This window comes from Zeus faber (genome assembly GCF_960531495.2).
Source record: "Zeus faber genome assembly, chromosome: 3".
Classification (NCBI taxonomy): domain Eukaryota; kingdom Metazoa; phylum Chordata; class Actinopteri; order Zeiformes; family Zeidae; genus Zeus; species Zeus faber.
The window spans coordinates 29,988,633-30,000,223 of record NC_137190.1 but is presented as its reverse complement, the minus strand read 5'-3'; the positions used below and the strand labels follow the sequence as shown (position 1 = coordinate 30,000,223).

The following is an 11,591-nucleotide window of genomic DNA, read 5'->3' as shown; positions in this document are numbered from 1 at the left end:
AGGGGAGAAGAGAGAGGAAGAGGAGAAGAGAGGGGGAGAGAGGGAGGAGAAGAGAGAGAGAGGAGAAGAGAGAGGAAGAGGAGAAGAGAGAGGAAGAGGAGAAGAGAGAGGGAGAGGAGAAGAGAGAGGAAGAGGAGAAGAGAGGGAGAGGAGAAGAGAGGGGGAGAGGAGAAGAGAGAGGGAGAGGATAAGAGAGAGGAAGAGGAGAAAAGAGAGGAAGAGGAGAAGAGAGAGGAAGAGGAGAAGAGAGAGAGAGGAGAAGAGAGAGAGGGGAGAAGAGAGAGGAAGAGGAGAAGAGAGGGGGAGAGAGGGAGGAGAAGAGAGAGAGAGGAGAAGAGAGAGGAAGAGGAGAAGAGAGAGGAAGAGGAGAAGAGAGAGGGAGAGGAGAAGAGAGAGGAAGAGGAGAAGAGAGGGAGAGGAGAAGAGAGGGGGAGAGGAGAAGAGAGAGGGAGAGGATAAGAGAGAGGAAGAGGAGAAAAGAGAGGAAGAGGAGAAGAGAGAGGAAGAGGAGAAGAGAGAGAGAGGAGAAGAGAGAGAGGGGAGAAGAGAGAGGAAGAGGAGAAGAGAGGGGGAGAGAGGGAGGAGAAGAGAGAGAGAGGAGAAGAGAGAGGAAGAGGAGAAGAGAGAGGGAGAGGAGAAGAGAGAGGGAGAGGAGAAGAGAGAGGAAGAGGAGAAGAGAGGGAGAGGAGAAGAGAGAGGGAGAGGAGAAGAGAGAGGGAGAGGAGAAGAGAGAGGAAGAGGAGAAGAGAGGGAGAGGAGAAGAGAGAGGGAGAGGAGAAGAGAGGGAGAGGAGAAGAGAGAGGGAGAGGAGAAGAGAGAGGAAGAGGAGAAGAGAGGGAGAGGAGAAGAGAGAGGAAGAGGAGAAGAGAGAGGAAAAGAAGAAGAGAGAGGAAGAGGAGAAGAGAGGGAGAGGAGAAGAGAGAGGGAGAGGAGAAGAGAGAGGGAGAGGAGAAGAGAGAGGAAGAGGAGAAGAGAGAGGGAGAGGAGAAGAGAGGGAGAGGAGAAGAGAGAGGAAAAGAAGAAGAGAGAGGAAGAGGAGAAGAGAGGGAGAGGAGAAGAGAGAGGGAGAGGAGAAGAGAGAGGGAGAGGAGAAGAGAGAGGGAGAGGAGAAGAGAGAGGAAGAGGAGAAGAGAGAGGAAGAGGAGAAGAGAGAGGAAGAGGAGAAGAGAGAGGGAGAGGAGAAGAGAGGGAGAGAGGAGAAGAGAGAGGAAGAGGAGAAGAGATAGGAAGAGGAGAAGAGAGAGGAAGAGGAGAAGAGAGAGGAAGAGGAGAAGAGAGAGGGAGAGGAGGAGAGAGGGGAAGAGGAGGAGAGAGAGGGAGAGGAGGAGAGAGGGGGAGAGAGAGAGAGGGGGAAGCTTAGCAGGGAAAGAGTGCCATCTGTTGATGCTACCGAGGGGTGGTTGCAGGAAATCAAAAAAAAATAATAATAATAAAAAGAAAAAAAGGAGGAAAGCTCCGTATTGGTGCGTATATCAAAAATGAAATTAAAACCTGAATCGCTTTTTTTTCTCTCTCTCTCTCTCAAAGACAATTACGGAGGAAACGCACAAACATCAGACCCCAGACGGCCGCGCTGCGGCAGCCATCTTTTTTCCCCCCTTTTTTTTTTTTTTAATTTTTAATTGATCAGCGTCTTAGGAAGCAAAACAAATACTGGAGAAATGTTGATTTGGAGCAGGCACTTCACAGAGCAGATTAGACTATCTAATTATCATCGTTGCCGTTGGATGACGCCTTTGATGTGGCTGCAACCGCCGAAATAATGAGAATTCTAATTAAGGGGATGGGGTGTTGCGGCGGGGACGGCTGAGCCCCTGGCCCTCGGTTCGCCCCCGTTATTTTGGGTGGCCCGCCTTCAGAGGGGGCGGCGGCGGGGGGGGGGGTTGATTTTTTTTTGTTTGTTTGCTTGTTTTTTTTTTTAAGGAATTAGGGATCGCTGCTCTAGTAACTGGCAGGCGAGGTTTTATCGTGTCACAGGGCTTTGGAGCGGGAAGGCAATCATGTCATGTGAGTTATTGGGGGTTAATAACAACAAAAGGGCTGCAGTGGCAGATTTTTGGTAAGTAGGCCGCGCTAAGTCTCTGTGCAGTGGCCATGGTGTTTTAACCTTGTCCATGTTCCGCACATGCACACGCACACACACACACACCCACACACCCACACACACACATTCACTCATATATATATATATATATTGCTGTGGCTCAAAGTTCCTCACTGGGGCCAAAATAATACACCAAGGAGCCGCAGCCTCAGCCGCAGCTTTCATTCGTGGCTTTCAACATGAGGCCCCACGCCTGATGAAAAGAATGGACTGGACCGAGGGGATTTTGTGGTGCCGAGGACGCAGAACTGAAGTGGAGACTCCGGAAGAAAGCGAGTGCAAAGAAGCAAAAAAATAATATATATATATATATATATTATTTAGGGTAACAGGAACATGAACATGGACCATGGAGATGGAATGCGGAAGTGAGAATGTAGCTTTTTTTTTTACAGAATATTTAGGAAGAAACAATTATTTTGTGACATACTGAATGAGACCGTCGACTGTTGATTCATGTTGTGTTGTCTATCGTCTCTGGCCTTTTTTTTTTTTCTTCGAGGGCTTGTTCAAAAAAGTCCGTTTTAAAGTAGCCACTGGATTCATTTGATAAATCCTCAGAGTGGTCGCCCTTGAAACATAATCTGCTTTCACACGATGCGATTATTCGGACATTACCTGGAGGAGCTGTATGTGTGAACGCAAATGTCTGAATCATTTGGACCGGACATTAACCAGACTACCCAGCCAGCACACAAGTACAAAGTCAGTGTAAAGTCCGATTGGGTGGTGTGTGTGAACAGACAGCGTCACGTCCTGCCTCCCGCACGCTCTGCCCAGGCTTTGCCCCTCGCCTAAACCCAACAGAGTAATTCCAGTGGGTTTAAACGTGTCTGACACGTGACTCTAGTTGTGTTCTACATGTGCGAAAGGGTAACTCTGATCACCCTGGTAACCTGGACATTGTCCGGAGTTCATGTGTGAAAGCAGCTATAATAAGCTCATAGTAACAACCAAACCCCGTGTTTTAGGTCCTTGATCAGTTTTGGGGCCCTTTGAAACTGCTTTTCAAATTAATTTTACTTTTCTTGAAAGGATAACATTCCTAAATGGAAAGATAGATAGATAGATGGTTAGATAGATAGATAGATAGATAGATAGATAGATAGATAGATAGATAGATAGATAGATAGATAGATAGATAGATAGATAGATAGATAGATAGATAGATAGATAGATAGATAGATAGATAGATAGATAGATAGAGAGATAGATAGATAGGTAGATAGATAGATAGGTAGATAGATAGGTAGACAGACAGACAGATAGACAGATAAATGGATAGATAGACAGACAGACAGACAGACAGACAGACAGACAGACAGACAGACAGACAGACAGACAGATAGGCATATAGACATAAGACAGACAGACAGGCAGAGATAGATAGATAGATAGATGAAATGAGATGAAAATATCAATTAACCCAGAAAGTTCACAATAAACAATATATATATATATATATATATATATATATATATATATATATATATATATATATATATACCTAACATAGACAATAAACGAGAAAAATAAACAATAACGCTAAAAAATGCTCAATTCCCTTTCTCTCACGATCCCGCTCAGAGATGTTCAGGCTTACAGATGATTCCATGCACTGTTGTGTTGGAATAACTACCACTGCGGATAATGCAGCAATTTGTTGTATCTTGCGTCCATTGAAGGCACAAGATGTTCTACACGTCGGAGGAGGGGGGGGCGTCGAATTGGGCCGCAGCTCTATAAATTTGGCAACTAGAACTGGAACATCATGCAAATGATGTAAAAAGTTCATTTCAGTCCATTTGAAGCAAACATCAACATATTTATCAGATCCAATGTGAGAAATGTTTCACCCTTGCAATACAAGTCATTTCAGCCCCTAAGTCTTAAAGTGTTAATGTTGCACAGCATCACTTAGTATTATTATTATTATTTGCAGCGTACATAATTACAGACCCAAGACCCGAATCTTTCTTCTTTTTGACAAAACGCTTTTACCTGAAGCTTTGCTGTTCGCAATTCTATCAGCCCTGAACCAGAAAATTACCTCTCAACACGGAACTGATACTATGCAGAGCGACGCCATGAGTTTTGGCTTTGGACAAACTCTTTGATTTCCCAAGCGGAGAGTTTCCTCTCGCCCGCCAGCCCCGGGTGTTTCCATTGTTACTTCAATCACAAAATGACAATTCCTCCTGGCTAAGCATGGAGACAGACATCGTAGTTAGTTTGCCTATTTGCTTTATTTAGGCTCGCTGTAGCGTAGAAACACACTCAAACAATGTTCTATATTAAAAGACCTGGATGATACGGTGAATGCATTTGATTCCAACAGAAAGCCAATATGGTTGTTCTACACACAAGATGTTTTTACCGCAAATCTAACTATGTTGCCATGGTTTCACTGTCACCATTATCTCGACATGTGACGTAAAAAAAAGGGATGATTTCAATATGATATGGAAGGTTCTCATAAACACAGATAAGTAACAGTGAGGCCAACTCTTTTGAGGCTGCGCCATGATATGTTGTACTTTATTATAATTTCAGTGCACATTGCTGTGATCTATCCATCTATCTATCTATCTATCTATCTATCTATCTATCTATCTATCTATCTATCTATCTATCTATCTATCTATCTATCTATCTATCTATCTATCTATCTATCTATCTATCTATCCATCTATCTATCTATCTATCTATCTATCTATCTATCTATCTATCTATCTATCTATCTATCTATCTATCTATCTATCTATCTATCTATCTATCTATCCATCTATCTATCTATCTATCTATCTATCTATCTATCTATCTATCTATCTATCTATCTGTGTCTGTCTGTCTGTCTGTCTGTCTGTCTGTCTGTCTGTCTGTCTGTCTGTCTATCTATCTATCTATCTATCTATCTATCTATCTATCTATCTATCTATCTATCTATCTATCTATCTATCTATGTCTGTCTGTCTGTCTATCTTTCTATCACATGCATCTTCAAACAGCCGGACTCTTTCTTTCCCTGCCACAAAGTGAAGGAAATTAAGCAGAAACATGTAAATGAGGGGTCATTTTAGTTGACACCACGTCCAACTTAAAGGAGGCACCCATGTAAAGCTTTGGATGGTGAGTAATGTAGCTTCACCGCAGCCCTGTAAATATTACATATGTGACTAGATTTTAAACGACAGTATCCTCAAACAGACAAGCATTTGATGTCCCGCTGGTGGTTTGTGGAAAACAATGCTGAAGATGATGAATGACTTGACTGATCCATACAGGTAAAAACATGTATATACAGACACTATAAAGGCCTATAAATAGAATATGTCAACTATATATTTAATGGGTTTATCTTTGAACAGTGATAAACAGCCAATACATGGGAAAGGGGCAATTTAAATAACACTGGGCCCATTACATGCAACATAATGAAAGGGAATATATGGAATATATAAATAAAAATCCCCTTCTCGTAATAAGCATCTGTAATAAGCCTGGGCAAAACAACAGCGTTATTCTAATTGTGCTCCACATAATGAGCGGAGTACAAACAAAAGTTACATTTGCTACAACTACGAGCGGTTCAACGGAGCCTGGCAACATGAGGTTTTGTTATCTCAACTCTTACATAGAGATATGGGGGCAGGGAGTTACACCAAATAACGAGGATAACGAGGATACTAAATAGATTTTGTATAGACATTATATAGCACTCTGAATGTCCATTACATGAGGACCTCAGCTGCTTTAGAAATAGAAAAAATATATTCTAAAATGAATCTACCCTTACCCTTACCCAAGACAGAATAACAGGTATATCGCTGGAAATAATCGTTTATTGGCTCCATCGCCCTGTGTCCAACAGCAGTCTTGAAGGGTGAAAAGCCCCAAAGGCGTCGGCCGGAGCGCCTAAGCAGCAAATGCAGCTGGTTCCATCCACCCGCTGCCTGCGAAAGCTCGTGTTTGTGCATTAAACTGGCTAATGCACTCTTCCGGCAGTCGTCAGCCAGACTCTGAGTGGCAAACGCTGCTGCAGGCCATTGATCTAATTCTCAAAATCCATGGAGCTATAAAACCCATGTTCACAAGATCGCTAAAGATAAAATCTGAAACAAAGCATTTTCCACAATGTGGTTAGAAATGTTTGAACCAAGACGCTACTTCACAAACTGAGTGAACTCATACCCTTGCGCTTTGGCTCACAGAATCAGAATCCATTTTAATTCTGGAGGCAGTGGAAGATTGATGTGTTTAAAGGATATGTTCGCTATTTTTCAACCCAGGCCTAATTAAAATGTTCCCATCATTTATAATTGCTCATAGCACAACCTCGCAGAACGCTTCCCTCTTGATAAACTTACCACTCTGCTGCAGCTTCTAGCTGGGCTTAAAGGCAGTCCAATGGGGCAAACATTAAAGCCTTAAAAACCCTTGCATTTCGAAAACAGGAAACTGACATTATAGTCACATATTTCTTTGTGTATTGTTGGAACATGTTTTGAATAACAGTAATACCATTCACTTATTTACTTATTTATTTAATACCATCGCCTTTAATTAAAAATGTTCAAATGGCTGCAGAACATCCAAAGCCAGCGTTAGCTACTGTAAGCTGCCAGTAGGAAGTGGCCGGCAAGCAAAACACTGGTCAGCAGCAGAGTGGCAAGTCAAAAATAAACCGTTCAGTGAGATTGTGCCACGAACAGTTATACAGTAAATGAACATGTTATGGCTGGGTTGAAAAATAGCGAACCTATTGGAAGGCTGTCTAGTTGACATTTGTGACAGCCGGTACACTACCTCCAAACATCTGTGCAAATTCCCAGCTGATAGAAAAAAGCCATCCCCTAGATGAGTGTATTCTTTCCTGTCTCTAGGGACATTGGGTTTTGGGTTATGGGCCACGTGTACTATAAATCATTTCCGGAAATCTTTTAGGAGCCAGCAACCGGTTGATTTCTCTAATATCCGTAAGTCGCAACTCACTTGGAATAGTCATTCACAAATCAAGTGCACGTAAGCTGCATCTTAATGCGAGAACATTTATGGCCATCAACATATATCACTAAGTCAAAGGCAGAACCAGAAGACGCCATCCGGAATTTGCTGAAGAAGAAAAAAGCAGCAAGAATGGGGGCATGGATGGGGGCTTGCCGGAGGCTTTTCCTGGCATGGCGCAGCCTCTATTTCAGGAATACAAGCCCTTGTCAGTCCCCCGGTGAAGACTGCATCACTGGCGAGCGCTGCGGAAAATATACATAGCCTGGCTGTGGGAGAGCAATAACCAGGGAGTAAAACACTGCTTTTAAAAGCAGGACTTCTTTTTCCCAAAGAACCTAATTTTCGACTGGCACAACAGGATACTCATGCATATCCCTGCGCATTTACAGAGTAGACCCCCAACATGCCTGGAACCGATGCCCTAGATCGGACCAGGCAGTAATGAATTATTCAAGCTAGGCAGAGATAATTCTCATCTGTAAGAAGCTTGACTCTAACAGTGCCTGCTGTATCTCCAATATACATACTAATACACTGTGACCCTGCTGGACTGGCAGAGATGGCCCGCTGGCAAAATGAATAGCTCGGCCCACCACAGGGAATGGACAACTATCACAGTAAGCATCCAGGGTGCCCCCGCCTCAAATTATCCTTATTCTGCTGAATGCAGGGTTTGGGATAACAAGGGTTATAGAAACAAAAGAAAAGTGGGTTGACAGTGAATGAGTATGGTTATGCTAGCGGGTGTGCTTATGTGTGGAGGCATCATGAGTAGTGGGCCATCATCGCGGACCCTCTCCCCGGCCTCCGGCAACACTCCAATCATTCTGCAGCAGAACGACGGAGCATTTTGTTCCCTCGGGCAGGACTGAGACTACAGCCAAGGTCACGGGAACAGTCGGCGGCAATCACAGAGATGCTCCTCCGTTGCTATTTCCTCCATGAGCTCTTTATTTCGCGAGGAAGGGGGAAGAAACACCTTTCCAGAGAGTTGATCTCTTAGAGCAAGCCGTAACCTCCCTCCTTCATCAAACGGCCAAATATAAATTCCCAAACTACATCTTGGCCTGTTGCTGTTGGCTTGCCGATAGAGGGACAGCGTGATTAACAACTTTCCTCAGAGGTGAGAGAACTCCCTTCATCCTCTCTGGGGTTTTGGGAACAACTGGGCAAATGTTCAGTTCCAGGATTAAGAGGCGAGGCAATGGATGGAAAGTTGATACTTGGATCTATACATATAAACAATCGTAAACATAGGAAAACGGAGCTCATGTGCCAGCAGGTCTTGGCACCAGCTTGCATTTCTTTCATTGGGCGGGTCGTCTAAAAGTATGTTGACGCTCTAATCTGCAGTGTAAAAGCATGTGAGCTGGGCGCCTTTCCATTGACGTTCCTGCCAACAATATGAATACACGCATTCAGACAGACAATTTGTGGCAAGCGCGTCCCTTGTCTCGCCTCTTTTATCTGCTCGATATGATATAAGACTCGCAATCAAAAACCTGTGAAAGAGAGAAGAATCTACCATGAGTAAGGATACACAGAATTCCCTTGTCTTGGATCTTCCGTAGGTTTCATATGTAGGTTTCCAGATATTAGTTATAGGTATAGCATATATCGTACATAGCTTGAACGTCAAATTGCTTAAATTCCACCCCCCACAGTCACCCACTCAGCCAAAAATATGAATTATTCTGAAAATTATTAAACAATGCGGATAAAGTAAGACAACAAAAATGCAAAATAAATTGATTCATATTGTGATAAGGTGACAAAACATGCAAAGAAACAGAAATACAGCAGCATCACATATATCAGTTTGGACAATCATTGAAAAAAGCCCAATATTGAGTATATACACCAGAAACACTTCATGATGATATAACCTCCAGAGCAGAGCAACATGATGCAATCGCAACACATAACCAGTGTAACATGAAGGACTTTTAAAAAGTAATAAGTTAATAAGTACAGTCATTTATTGTTAAGTAGGTAACTTATTGTTAATTAATAAGTTAATAAGTTACAGAGCTGAGATTAAAGAAAAAGAAAAAAGAAAAAAATATACATATACATATAAATATTGTCATGATCAAGGCTGATAGGACCTGAACGCAGAACACACACCACATGGAGAGTATAAAAGGTTTATTTACAAGAGGTGGAATATAATGATGTTGGAACAGGATAAAGGGCAGGTGCGTCGTTCGGGGATCCGAGCAGGCAGGCTGAAGGCACAGGGCTCGGTGTGTGGACGGATTGGTGCTGAGGCGTAGGCAGGCAGGCAGGCTGGCACACGAGAGAGGTTTTCTGGAGACGAGGGGAGGGGAGGGTCAGGCAAGACAACGAAGCAGCGGTCTTGGAAAGTAGACACAAGAACTCGAGGTGAGCGATCTGGGAGAATAGCCCGCTAGGTAACAGTACGATCATGGATGTATATATATAAACATTTCAATATGATGCTGATAATACTTGCTCTAATATGGCTGGCTTGTTTTTGCCCTATTAGAGATCACAAGAATGGAAATTGGGTACGATTGTCTAAATTGTGTTGACCAGTGCATGCCATTTGAAATTGAAAAAGACTTTCTCGGACATTTTGATGTCACAGTTTAACAACATCCCAACAATTCAGTAAGGCGTTCCACAGTGGAAGATGAAACTGCCGGTTAAAGTCATACGCCAGACACTCTTTGTGACTCAGTCGCAGAGCCCCGAAGCCTCCGCCTCTTGCTGGCTGGACGTTTTTTGAAAGTTTATTAACATTACACGTGTCACGTGTCCAAATTGACCGACACTGCTTGTCCTTGGTTTCCCAGCGATACACCTAGGAAGTGTGAAGGAGATCGAATGAGTGGTTGTCGAGATAATCGAAGGATGTACAGTAAAGGCACAGTAACCTAAAATAAATAAATGAGGTTACAGGGGTTAAATACAGTAACCTCTTGAATCTTGAATCTTAGATACACACACACATACAACATACAGGTAGACAGACTCCTTCCAGTGTATGCCCCTTCAAAATGGCTTCAAAATGGCACAGTTGTACAAAGTGTGAGGACAACTTTGCAATAAAACACCAAATGTGAAAATATAGGCATATTAGAACTTCAGGAGGATCAGTCGAGTCCAGGTTTCTTCAGCTGCGTTTATGTGGACTGCCAGGCGCTCCCCCCACTGCGCAGGGGTGTCCTCCTCTTCGCGTGCGCCTGGGACGTTGAAGGTCGCGTCCGGCGCTCACATTTCCAGCGCCTCCTCTGCCTTCATGTCAGCAATGCTCGCAGCATCGCTTGCCAGGCCTGCGTCCCATGCTTCACATAGTGGATGACGATGTCACAAATCGCCCCGCTTAGTGGAATTGGATGCTGATACCCCAGCTGCGCAGAGCGGCTCGCTGTGCGCTTGTTTATTCAAAGTTTATACATATTTACACGTGTCCAAATTGCACCAAACTTGACGCTGCGAGTCCTTGATTTAGCGATTAAGGCCTGAAAAAAGCAACCTGAAACAACCTGTGCATTTCCTACTATTCTTCCTACGTGGCACAGGAAGAGGCCGGTCACCCCATCAAAGAAGTACATCTCTTTTTGTCTGAGGTTGGAAGCTGTTGATTTGAGCTAAGAAGGTCCTTGCATCGTATCAGGTTTTTGACAAACAGTATCGACGCTAAATACCGCCCCATGGTGTCTTTTGGAAAATTTGTGGGTGTACACACACAACAAAGGGTTTGGGCTGTTTGAGTTTTTATATCCGTGGGATATGAGTGTTCGTGACATGTACTTTTTAAAAGGGCCTCCTCCAGCCAAATTAGTACCAATATGGGTGGCAGATTTGGGGAATGTGGTGACCACTGTGTAGTCTGCAATTATAATCATAAATAGTTATAATTAGGTGTCCAACTCACAGGGCTGGATTTGGAATTTTTTATTTTTGATCTTCTTGGCGTTGTTCGGGCTAAAAGTATCTAGAACACGACAACACAGTGCGCACAGACATGGTTAAGGTGTCGTTAGAACCGGGACATTTCAGACGTCTTGTTGTTCGAGTTTGCTCAATATTGATGTACATGTGGTGCAGAAATTTGTGAAAAACATTATTATTATTATTATTATTATCCCTATCATACTCACCATACTCTATGTATACATATATGATTTACCATATGATTATACATATCATTCACCATATATATAGTTACCTTATACTATCGCACATTGTCTTATCTTGAGGATTAGAGAAGATAAGATGAAGGTAAGATGGTAAAGATAAAGGAACCTCAGATACTGTAGATAGTCTTGACCTCCTTCCCAAACAGCAGAAGATCTGTCCATATGTGCTTCCTTATTGAAATTGTAAAATTGGGTTTTCTATTTAATGCAGTGGACAGAGAGCTGCATATGCACCATTGTGTCCAAATGGATACCGTCACTCTAACTACCTCAGATTTGCATTTGCATTGCACCTATTTAGATAAGGGAAA

General features: G+C 43.0%; 1 long non-coding RNA gene across 1 annotated transcript in view; it reads left to right on the top strand.

Annotated features, from left to right (window-relative positions):
* Window positions 1-9,411: 9,411 nt before the first annotated feature.
* LOC307227736 overlaps window positions 9,412-11,591 on the top strand; it is a 66,943-nt gene continuing 64,763 nt past the window's right edge. The window contains exon 1 of the long non-coding RNA XR_013844066.1: window positions 9,412-9,496. This is a non-coding gene — a long non-coding RNA (uncharacterized lncRNA). The remainder of the gene's footprint in view (window positions 9,497-11,591) is intronic.